The sequence below is a fragment of the Talpa occidentalis genome, unplaced genomic scaffold (genome assembly GCF_014898055.3).
Source record: "Talpa occidentalis isolate TD23 unplaced genomic scaffold, MPIMG_talOcc4v2.1 talOcc4.2, whole genome shotgun sequence".
Taxonomy (NCBI): Eukaryota; Metazoa; Chordata; class Mammalia; order Eulipotyphla; family Talpidae; genus Talpa; species Talpa occidentalis.
In genome coordinates, this window is record NW_023602073.1 from 62,717,719 (window position 1) to 62,730,421 (window position 12,703).

The following is a 12,703-nucleotide window of genomic DNA, read 5'->3' on the forward strand; positions in this document are numbered from 1 at the left end:
TCGTGCAAGTTATCTTCTTCGTAAAATCTCACTAAGCTAGCACACACCTCTTCAACTCTGGTATCCATGTGAGTGCTTAAGCAGCACATGAGTGGGATCTGGATTCTGGTGCTATTGTGGTAGCATCCTAGTTCTTTCTGGAGGCCTGCCCATGACACGTGCTGCCCCCAACGGGCATCATTAAACATGTATTTCTGTATTCTAGCTACAGATGTAAGCATCCCCTTCCCTAACCTAGCCTATCTGTAGGGGTAACTGCAATGTGTGTGTGTTTAAATTTCTAATTTCCATCCTGTTTTCAGTCACTCATTTTTACCTCTCCTATTATATGGAATAGGAATAGTCCCAGGGACTTTTATGAACCAGCCTCTGATTTTAATAGACCATTAAAAATATATGAAATGCCAAAGATCTCCTACATGGTATATTTGTGGCAAAGAAGCAGGAGACCTGCTATGACCAGCCTGTTTAAGTTGGGTAAAAGGAGAAGGGGACTCTCTCCAAAAGTCTGCATGCAACAAAGGATACCCTAATAAGCCCTTTGTGTGGACTGGTTCTTAGTTCTCTGTACCATCATCCTCATTTCTAAACCTTTTGTTGGATCACTTCTGGTTTTCTAACTACTTGGGGAGCAAATTCTCAATAATGAAAGCTGCCAAATAGCACAGGGTAGTGACAGTGACCCGTCTGAGAGGAAAGAGAGTGATTGTGGGACAGATCCCAAATAAGGGTCTAGCTTTGGGAGAAATATTAGAAAAGTCTACCCTCTGAAATAGTTAACAAGGTTGGATACAGGTTAATAATGAATAAAACTTTTAATTTTTGTATGTGATTAAGAGTTTTCACAATAAAATCATTTTCTGTCTCCCCAGGATATGGCCACCTAGGAGATATCTTATAAGTGGGTTCCTCATAACAAGAATTTCCAAAATCCCAGGACGGGACCTAGGACTCTTTCTCATAGGAAATGTATTGACTTAACATATAACTTTTAATAGACATGTATAATCTTCTTGGCTATTGCCTGTCTGCTCCAAAGCAACTTCATAATAGCAGCTATTTGAGCACACTGCTGAAAGAACACTAAAGTATATCATTGCATGTGCTTTGGTTTGGAGATGTACTTCTTTGTATATGCACAAAATGTTTCTGGAAGGGTTCACTAAAAAAATGGTGACATTTACTTCTAGCCAGGGAAGCCAGGTGCCTTGAGGAAAGGGGTGAAGAAACAACATTTGAAAAACAAAATGAAATTTAAGTGAGTTAAAAAAGAAAGCTATGCTGTCACTGGGTCACTGGAGATATTTTCCAGTTGATTTGTTTGTTAGGTTATATTAGATTATATTTCTTAGATTTGTTACTGTCCTGGTGAAAGTGACCTGGTCAGTCAGTCAGAAAGCAGAGTAATTAAAGATTGCGTGGCTAATTCCATTGTTTAGCAGTTAAATAAAGACCATTGTACTGACTATGTTGATGCATTAATACATTAGGGCAGAGCTAAGGCAACACCACTGAAACTGTTTATCCCTAGCCTTGGGAACACCATGGAAAAAGTAACTTTGCTCATGTCCTTAAAATGCTGCAGGAATATATCCATAGTACAAATGAAAACTCAAGATTCTCAAAGCTCATTGCTAGCCCAGAATCAGGCTTCTGAGCAAAATGATTTATGAGTGAGGTAGAAGATACACAAGCCATACCAACGGAGTTAGGAACAGAGGTGTTCTTGCAGCAGGCAGGCACGAGCGCACCAACTTAGATGATGCCAGTCCTGAAATGAGAATGTTGCTACGTTTGTCTATGGATTCACCACTAAGCTCTTCTCACAACTGCAAATGTGACTTTCTCTGTAGTAGTTGAACGTGGTCCAGGATGTGTAGAGAGTTCCTAATCTCTTCAATATAAAGAGCATAATGTTTCTCTGAAAGAACAAGCAGGCATCATTATTGCTAGTAACTGCCATGACATCCTTGTTTCCAAAGAAAACACATGAACTTGAAAGACAGGAAGTCTGCTTAAGATTTTTGGCCTTAAAATATACATGCTGAAATTCCAAATTTGGGAGAATTTTAAAACTGATATGTGAATGGAATCTTTAAAAGTACTTCTGACGTTGGAGCAACTGCATATTGAGTATTTGGGTTAAAACAAGTTCAATCTCTTCTACAAACATAGCAGAAAGACATATTTGCCAGTTGAGATGAGGGAGCTGGAATCCACTGCCACTTATGAATGGACTTTAAAAGCAGCCAGAATCAAAGAAAGTGTAATGCCAATTTCTAGGCAATGTTTAAGACTCATGTATGTATCTCTGCTGAAACATTGCTAAAAGCATTTATTTAGACTGTTGAATCGAGTCAGAGAAGTAATGATACTTTCTGGTTGGAATATCACCAATCTCTATTCCAATTGAGTCATGTCCTGTATTAATTCTGTTTGGGCACTCAGTTCTATTTTCTGTAGACTGATCTTAAGAATATGAGGATTCTTAAATGTGTGATGAAATGTGCTCCCATGTTTTGGATTGCATGATAATTTCACCTTGGACTACTTCCAAAACAAACAATTTGAGTGTGCTGAGAATCAGCAAATATTGAAAGCTTAATATCAACACACACTCAATGAGAAAGGCCACTTAGCAATGTCTATCAAATTACAAAATACAAACACAGTCCTACTCTAAGAGCTTACCTTATATATAATATGCTCCAAAATGATGCATATAAGAGATAATTCATAGCAGTATTGTTTATAGCAGCAAACAATTTAAAACAATGCTCTCTGCAATGAACTAGTCAAATCATGGTATATCCATACAATAAAATAATATACAGTCATGTAAAGAAATAATCCCTTTAGACACTTTGAAATCTTGAAAATATAGGAAGTAAAGGATAAAAGGCTAGAGCAGTACTTAGCATTTCATTTATAAAATGACTTTCATTTTGTGAAAAATTGGGTGAGTCAATAAGAGTATATTTTACTATTTCTTTCCATCCCTCCATATCTATATAAAAGATACTGTTAGATACTAGTGCCCTCTGGGGTGGGAAATTGAATGTCAGAAAGATTTTTCACTATATACTTTCAATTTTTCAATCATAAATTACTCATTCAAAAATTGGAATTATCTATTTCAAAGAAAATATTTTAAGTAAAACTTTGAAATAGCTGGTGAATAGCACCTAATACACAGCTGGTGCACTTTTTAGTGAATAATAATTGCCTGGATGTGTAGTTGAATAGGAACTTGGGATTTCTGTATAGCATTATGACTTTTACAGGTTTTCCCCACTCTATTAAAAGATAATAAAGGAATTGTAGAACTTTTTAAACTAACCTTTCTCCTCCACCTTCTGACTTTTATGACTATTTTGAAGACTGCTGAAAAGTAAATGTTGGGTGTAGAAATACTGAGTCCTTGAACTCCCTAGGAATAAGTTGAAGTACCAGAAGTGTTAAGCAATTGCCTGGAGTTATTTTACTCACTTATTTCTACCCACCCAGCTCCCAGCTTTGTATTTAACTATCTTTCCTCCCAACTCTCTCTAGTTGTTTATTCTAAAACTACAAAAGAGAAACTAGATATGTTTGAGGCACAAATGACTGGGTGCAATTTGTCAGTTTGAAAGTCTTGCTGGTGAATGAAGATATTTAGTGACATTTATTAAAAAGGAATAATAGGGGGCATCCCTGGTGGCGCAGGCGGTTGAGCGCAGCACTGTGAAGCTGTCCGCAGCCTCTGCAGTGCCAGTTCGATCCCTGCTGGTCTCGGGGCAACCCACACGGTGAGCAGACCTCTCCTATCTTGCCCTCTGCTCCCCTCAGCAGTGTATTTCGTCAGTCTGCCTGTTCTGTTCCCTGCTCTCTCTCTCTAGTGAATCCTCTCACCCTCCCGCACATCTGGCCCGTACCCCAGCTCTTGTATAAATAAAATAAACAAATAAATAAATAAAGGAATAATAGTAAGTCATTCTAGTTATCAGTGATTTTGATGACTCTATGATTAAATAAGAACTATGTATAATATAAACAAAATTCCTTAAATTTTAGATCAGTATGGATAGTTCTTTGTTAAAACCTGGAAACAACCGAAATGCCCAAAAATAGATGACTGGATCAAGAAGATGTGGTATATATTCACCGTGGAATATTATTCAGCAATCAAAAAAGATAAACTCATGCCATTTGCAACAATGTGGATGGAGCTAGAAGGAATTATGTTCAGTGAAGTAAGCCAGAAGGAAAAAGAAAAATATTGGATGGTTTCACTTATAACAGGAATATAGGGGAACCAAATAAGACATTAGTGTAAAAAAAATAATAACAGTACAAAACACAACAAAGCAAAAACAGACTATTATAAATCAGAGACATACTGCACAGGAGGAGGAGGGAGAGGAATCAGAGGGAGGGAGGGAGAACAGGGGACTGTGGTGATGGTGCACAGGTGCCTTGGGGAAGGAAATTCTATAGTGACTCAATCTGAGGGGGTGGGGGAAGCAAATATTGTTTAAAAATAAAAAAATTAAAAATTAATTTAAAAAAGGAATAATAGGAAGTCATTCTAGTTATTAGTGATTTTTAATGACTGATTAAATAAGAACTATGTATGATATAAACAAAATTCCTTAAATTTTACATCAGTATGGATAGTTCTTGGTTCAACATTGTACTCAACTATACCTCCTTAAGAAATAAATATAGTGGGTTTCAATCTTGGGGGTAGGGAGGAGGGTGAAGAACTGTACTTTCTCTCTAACAATGAAGGCAACATTCTGCAAATGCATGTCATTTTCACTCTTAAGGTCCTATTCTGCTTACCTCACAGGATTGGTTCAGGATAGAATGAGTGTGGCATGTGTGAGTGTTTTTCTAAACTCTAAGTGGTATTCCATGTTCAAGGGCTGGTCCGTATGTTGCTGAATTTTCCCAGTCTCATAGAATTTTGAGATCAAATATGTTCAAACATGCTGAAATGTAGTAAAGGATATGATGCTTTATAGTTGTGATACTTTCAAGTACCATACTGAATATATCTGGGAGGACTCCTAAGATGCTGGTTTTCAATTATATTCTTGGAAACTGAGTTTCATTATTGTGCCTTCAAAATGCCACTGTTTCTTACTGGCTTAGGCTATTCGAACACTTCAATAGCCTGGTGCTCTGCTGATTGACCTTGAATTTCAATCCTCCAGACTCAGTGAGAGCTAGTGTCCTGTTTTTAGAGAGAGGAGGAACTCAGCGCCACAAGCCGAGTCTTAACTTTTTATAATTGTGTGTGTATGTGTGTGTGTGTGTGTGTGTGTGTGTGTGTGTAAGCTCATGCCTGTGCAAGCTCTCTGTAACCTTGAAGAATGTTATATAATTGCAATGTTTATTTTTTTATTTATTTTTTTAAAGATTTGTTTGTTTGTTTGTTTGTTTGTTTATGCAAGAACTGGGTACAGTCAGAAGTGCAGGAGGGTGAGAGAATTCACCAGAGCCAGAGCAGGGAACAGAACAGGCAGACCGACGAAGTACACTGCTGAGGGGAGCAGCGGGCGGCAGGAGAGGTCTGCGCGCTATGTGGGACCCTCACCCAGCAGCTGGGGATCGAACCAGTGCTGCAGAGGCTGCAGGCAGCTTTGCAGCCCAGTGATCAACCACTGTGCCACCGGAGAGGCTCTAATTGCATTGTTTAAAGGACACTGTTAGAAATAAATGAGATTGCCTTATAGGAAACTATCATTTTCAGGGTTCCATTCTTAGAGCAATTAGGGCCTTGATAAGATGATTCCAGAAGTAATTGGGTTCTGGGATGCATCTGGTATGCCTAGTCTCCTATCTGTCTCAGTTCCATTTCCAGTCTCCAGCTTTGGCACTTTGGGCCCCCAATATCTGCTCTCCAACCATCAATGTTGGTTTTCGTTTACCTTCCAAACTCACAAATGAAACTTCAGAGCCAGCCATCTGAACCCTGAATTGAGATTAAGGATATTTCTGGGAACAGGACTAAAGATACCCAGCAAACAAGGCTGATGCTAACTACCTTTTCCAGATATTAAAACAGACCAAAGTGAGACAGGAAAGACTGAATTTAGGACAGAGTTTTAATTTATAATTGGAAAGAGCAACTACAAGTATTAAGATTTGATCAAATGCTTTGTGGGAACTGGCCTGTCCCCGTTCACTGCTTGAAAAAGCAGTGTTGTACACATGGAAACCTGGCCAGAGAGAGTGTAAAGCCTAATACCTTAAGTCTGATGGCTGAGATATGGCTTAAGATATTCTCAAACTCTTTATTTTTAAGTAACCATTGATCCATAGGAATTTGCAAAGACTGCAGATTATCAAATATTCTTCTCCCAATTTCCCACAACGGTTATATCATTCATAACTATAATACAGTAAGAAAACCAGGAAACACATTGGTTCAATGTGGATATAGTTTTATGTCATTTTAAAACCTCTATAGATTTGTGTAACCCTAACCTCGGTCAAAATGTAGAACTAATTCATTGATGCCAAGATCTCCCCCATGCTAGCCTTTATAGTCACACCCCTACCACCATTACCACATCCCGAGCCCTTGATAACCACTGATTTGTTCTGTCTCTATAATTTTGTCATTCTGAAAATGTTGTATAAATGAAATCATATATTATGTGATATTTTGAGGGTTTTTTTAATATTTTGCTGAAATCTATTTGCCTATAATTGGTTAAGAATTTTTGCACCTCTATTCAGGAAGAATTCTGACTTTAATTTCTTTTGTTTGGTGGTTGGTTAGTTGATTTTTGATCCTCTCTTTGATCCTAGTATCAAGGTAACATTAAGTTCTTAAATGAATTGAAAAGTATCCCTCCTCTTCTATTTTCCAGAAGAGATTGTGTAGAACTGGTATTAATTCTTTAAAACATTTGGCAGAATCTGCCAATAAAAACCATTTGTGTCTAGAGACTTCTTTAGAGGGAGGTTCTAGCTTACAAAGTTAATTTCCTTTATAGTGATGGGCTATTCAAATTATCTATTTTTTTGGGGGGTCAATTATAGTAGGTTGTGCTTTGTGAGGAATTGATTCATTGCACCTAAATTATCAAATTAACAAGTGTAGAGTTGTTTGTAGTGTTCTCCTATTGTTCTTTGCTGTCTGGAGGTGCTGGCAGTGATACCTGCTGTTTCATTCCTCGCTGAAGTTGGATAGTGATTGTTTAAATGTGTTCTGTAGTTAGGTCACCCCTTTCTTGGTACTTTGGCTAGAAATAGCCAGCTTTTCTTGGGACTTTTTTGATGCCTGTGCTTATTGACATTTCCAGATTGATGGTTTGTCCTAGTCCATGTTGGGGATATAGAAGGCAAAAAGAAAACACAGGGAAATCACCATCATTTTGTTCCTGGAGTTCAGCATTTCCTAGTTGGTCAGCCTTATATTCTCTCCTTTCAGAAAATTCTTGTTCTTTACATGTAAAATCCAGATTGTTTGGTTGTATTTGTGGGAAAAGTAGGGGGAAAGTTTGTCTACTCCATCTTGTCCAGAAGTGGAAGTGACTAAGTGATTTTCACTTCTCTGTGCAATTACAGTAAATGGCTTGAGAGCTTCTCCACATTTACATCTATTCTCTTGCTTGTAATAAAAGTTAAATTTATCCTGAAATAATATGGACCTTTTATAGTAGGTTTAACTTCTGCAAGGTGAAGGAGACAAAGATATAGTCACTAGAAACCATCAAGTAGAACAGCAAAAGGCAGCAAGTAGATCAGGTGAATGTACTAAATAGATTTGGGTTGATGCTGGACCATTCTTTTCACAGTGAGCTGAGGATCTTTTTGATCAGTACCTGATAGTCATTACATATTCTGTTGAAATAAAAATAATTGCTTTATGAAATCAGGGTCAGTACTAGATTTGAGCCAGGAATTCTAAATTACAATTGACACTATGATTTCGCACAAGTAACAAATCCTTCCTCAGCTCCATTTTATTCATCCTTAAAATGTGCTTGTGGGTGGATTAGTTCCTAAGGACTCTTCCAGATTTTTGGTTTGTAATTACTCTACAGAGATTGCTTCCCTGCCATCTCTGCAGGTACACATACACACTACCACAGGCAACTACTCACCAACTTCTTTGTCCTACAGAAGTCTTTAAGGAGGATTTGGCTACTACGAGACATTTAAAACCTCACTCATCAGTTTTTCAAAATCTTGCTCATTTAAATTGTCACAGCTCAAGAGCCCTGGGATTTAAACCTTGGAAAGGGTAAGACTTGTCAGCAGAATTTCTGTGTTAATTTGTAAAGAGAAAAGGGTATCGAAACGTTTCTCTCTGCAGAAGGCAGTAGAGAGACTGCAGACAAGGAAGTTCAGGGGGTAGTAAAGAGAAAGTCACAGACAAATGTCAAAGCTCTTGAGGTCCTGTTTTTTCTTCTGTCCTGCCAGGGCCTCCTGTCCTACTGAATAAGAGGGTCATGTATTTGAGGGAGAGGAAAACTCCTAGCTAGCAGAGGCAATCTTGGAAGGACCAGGAATAAGAACAGAACCTGAATATAAACAAGTTGGAGACAGTCATGATTTATAAAATATCAAAGAGATATCTACCCTCAAGGTACAAATGCATTCCAGAAAATCTTTTCCCATAGTTTCTCATCTTTGTCCTTTATCACTTAAGCTACCAGAGATGATGCTATTGGTTCAAACATTTCCAGGAAATATTTGTTCAAACAGAAATTCCTCTATGGACAGTGACTGAACAATTTGTTCTATTCTGTTAGAGGGAATTTTTAAAACATTGATGCTTTAAAAAAAAAATTGATGTTTCCCAACACCGATTTAACAAAAGTAAAGGTTTTCTTCTCCCCTGGGCAGTCACTGAGGATCCTTGAATGTGATGGAAATTATTTCTGATGGGCTTTTGCATAGGCACACTGGGTGGAAGCAGGAGAGACAGAGTCACTGTGAGATGGGGCATGTGGAGTGCAAGATCTAGAAGAGTGCAAGATGCCAGTTAGGATCATAGAACCAGATCTGTGGTGAGCTCCTCTGGCTGGAAAAGAAGAACAGAAAGGGGCCTGGAGAGAATTTGGTGAGGACTGGCTGATCCCAGACCTTTTGTTTCCATAACTCCCTCTCAAGTTTCTCAAAATTTTCAAGGAATATTTTGATGCTGTTCTAAGGCACACAGGAGGTCATGTCAGTCAAGAGATGATAGCAGCTATAGAGAAGTCAGTATTCAGAGTAATTTACTACCATGTTGTTTACCAGGGCGAATGAACACATTCTGTTCTCCCGGAGCATCTTGAGAGAGAGTTGAAATCTGAACAAGAGGGTCATTTACATGGATCATTCTCTTGTCCCTTCCCATTTCCTTTCAGCTTTCCTCATTTCACAACTGAAAGTCCACATTGCCAGGCTCAGTGGGGAATACAGGAAAAGGATAAGTCTACAAGCCTCATGGGAAGTGGTGAACAGCAGGAGGAGCAAGCACAGCACCATTTAGAGCTGCGCAATGCACCACTGTCACAGGTGCTTAAAATTCCTAGAGTCCCTAAGGTCTGAGATCATGAAAGAAGAAACGACAAAGAAATAATAAAGCACAGGGTGTGATTGCTCGAGCCAAAGTTTGCAGAAAAGAGGAGTGGCCGGCAGATCAAGTGAAGCAGCATGGACCTGTGGGAATAGGAGGAGAATTGAATGTTACTATTAGGAGATTATTGGTAACTTTAGGTAAAGAACAGTTTTAGTGGGGTGATGAGGAACTGTGGCTTGATTATGCCGAACAATAAAATGAAGACTTGAGTGAAAGCTAAGAAATAAAGATCTACTTTGAGAATTAAAAAGTTGATGACCTTAGGGAGAGGCCCCAGGATGGTTTTGATGTGGGTCATGAGAAAAATGGGCAAGTTCATAAGCTGGGGCAGGGAATTTTTCAGTGGGTGTCAAAGTGCTCAATGGACCAAGATCCCATTAACCACACAAGAGGAGACGCAAGCAGGGTACCAGCAAAGGGCTGCCCTCATGCCCTGAAGGCAGGACAAAGTGTTCTGGGAGCCATGGTGAAGCTAGGAGAACACTGTGCTGCTTGGTACATCTGTGAGGGCACAGCCCACACCAGGCTTGAAGGATGCTGGAGTGGAAGTGTAGAATGTAGGAACTTGAACAATGGAGTGAGGGTCTGGGAAAGGAGGGAGGGGAGGGAACAGTTCATGATAAGAGGAGTCAAGACCATCAGTAACCAGGAGGAAAAAAAGCATGTAATGAAGGCCTGAATAGCTGCATTTTTTGTACAAAAATTGATGGTGATAAAAATAACCAGTCCAGTAGACTTCATCATTTATGAGGTTCATGTCTTCTGCACCTTTTCATGGCTCAGCTGTTTCCCGGCTCAGTTTGAAACTTCATTTTGTTGACTTCTGTCTCAATATTTAGTACAGTCTTTGAGGTCTCCCAATCTGCCCCTTTCCAAATGGTCTGTCTTCCCAACAGCTTCTGCTTGTAGCATCACACCAGTACAACCTGGTGGATAATACTACCATCTGCTAATTGGCTGTACCTTTAGTTCTCACAGCCATTCGATGTGTCTTCTCTTTCTATCTCCAGTTTTCCTCGATGAACATCACTCTGTGTCATGGCTTACTGCTTGAGAGCTAGCATAAAACATAAGTTCTATGTTTGATTTGGTTACTTAGTAACTGCGTGGTTTAAGCAAGTTGTTTAACTCACTAACAATTTGGTTAAGTATGTTGTCAAATACATAGAGTAGTGAACTCTAAACTCTTACTAAATGTCTTTTAAGTGCTGGCTATTTTTATCACTAATGTGCCTTTTGTTAGAATCCAACTCCAGGAAGAGTTAGGAAGAAATGAATGTGAACCAGGGTGCCAATGATCACAGAGAGAGACCAGGTTAGTTACCTATGTTTCAAGGATGGGTCTCTTTTCAGACTTTTGTCAGAGTCCTCAAACTCTGATGTTCTCTCTAGTGCTATACACACTCAATGGGCATCACTGGTGATGGAGGACAGGGCACTCCAGTCAGGACTTACACATATTCCTTCTATCTGGGAAGATGAAAAGGACATTCAAAATAGTTGTTCTTCCAGGATCTCTGAATCCAGCTAGAATGTCAGAAGGCTACCTTCTAGAATGGCATTGTTTCAGCTGTACATAAAGATGCCTACTTCAAATAGTTTACCTTTATGTCCTAACCTCTTTAAAATTGAGACTAAGAAAAAGAACCATGTTTACAAATGTTTTGACTGACATTAGTCATTTTTGTCCCATTAAAGAGACCCACCGTGGTTTTAGAGGCATTGCCTCGGCTCCTAATGCCCTGGTATGCTTCTAGCTGTTAGATAATGAAAGGGAAGGAGGAAGAAAATAACATTTATTGAGCCACTTAAAGTCACCTCTGAAAGTCACTTTACAATGCTTAGCATAATATAGACACACCTTAAATCATAACTTCTAGCTCTCTTTTGACTTCCTTTCTGTGCCCCCAGCCCCCACTTTCTCTGAGTTTATAAACTGTAGAGGCACCAGCATCATTATGTAAGACTACATCAATAATGGGTGAAGATTTGATCAGGAAAGGGACTGGAAAAGGAAAGAATGGAGGGGTTTTAGAATGAGCCAAGGGCTACATAAGATCCTGGGGTGACTCCAGCTCTCTTGCTTCTGATTGACACAAGAGCAACTTGGGTTGTGGGTGTGAACTGGTTTCCCCTACCACTTGATATTTCAAATGGATCAAAATCCCATGGCAATAACTTCCCTCACCTCTACTCTGTATGATATGATCTCCCCAACTCTTCCAGTTAATCATCAAAATGTTTGTGTAAAGCAGTGGTTCTCAAACACAAGTATACATCAGAATCACCCAGAAATCTTGATAAAGATGACCCAGATTGCTGGGCCCCAACTCCAGAGCTTCTGATTCAGTGGGTCTAGGGAAAAACCTGAAAATTTGCATTTCTAATTAGTTTCCAGGTGATGCCTATGCCACTGATATTGTCACCACACTTAGAACCACAGAAGTAATAACATCCTTTTCCAGTCTCAACAGACTATGTATGTAAGTCAAGACCATATAGTTACTAATCACAGGCTCTTAACACTGGGTCATCTTCACTCCTCGGCCTGCCTGCTCCACATACACTGGCTCTTAACTTCCTGGAGACCACCATTTGATTTGCAGCCCATGTCCCATCTTTCAGTGTCCATCCTGCCTTGACTGTTGAAGTTGCCATCTATATTTGTTTGCTCAGGTTTCCATAACAAAATATCACAGACTGGGTGACCTAAACAGCAGAAATCTGTTGCATCACAATTCTGGAGGCTGGAAGTCTGAGATCAAGGTGTCCAAGGGACTGGTTTCCTCGGAGTCATGTCTCCTGGACTTGTAAGTGATCATCTTCTCCCTGTATCTGCTCTCTGTCTGGGTTCAATTTCCTTTTTTTATAAGAACACCAGTCATAATGAATTAAGGCCCAACATAATGACCTCATTTTTAAGTTAATCATCTCTTTAAAAATGCCATCTCCAAATACAGTCACATTCTGAAGTCTTGGAGGTTAGGATTTCAACATTTGCATTTGTTTAAGTGCATAGCACTGTCTTATCCTCTTTCTTGTGGGAAACAGGCTGTTTTCTACACCTCTTGCCCTCCACTCCTTCCCATTCTTCTTGTTGTTTTGTTCCTCCTCTTCCTGGCTTCCTGCAAGACC

General features: G+C 39.3%; 1 long non-coding RNA gene across 4 annotated transcripts; it reads right to left on the bottom strand.

Moving 5' to 3' along the window:
- Positions 1-1,633: 1,633 nt before the first annotated feature.
- LOC119253309 (uncharacterized) lies at positions 1,634-12,226 on the bottom strand. 4 transcript variants are annotated; one of them, XR_005127037.2, is made up of 4 exons: positions 11,757-12,226; positions 10,532-10,625; positions 3,341-3,430; positions 1,634-1,921 (listed from the first exon to the last, which is right to left on the bottom strand). It is a non-coding gene; the product is annotated as an uncharacterized LOC119253309 (long non-coding RNA). The 4 variants fall into 4 exon arrangements; XR_008553212.1 differs by lacking the exon at positions 10,532-10,625 and adding an exon at positions 11,275-11,325; XR_008553213.1 differs by lacking the exon at positions 10,532-10,625 and adding an exon at positions 11,430-11,573.
- Between the last annotated feature and the right edge of the window lie 477 nt (positions 12,227-12,703).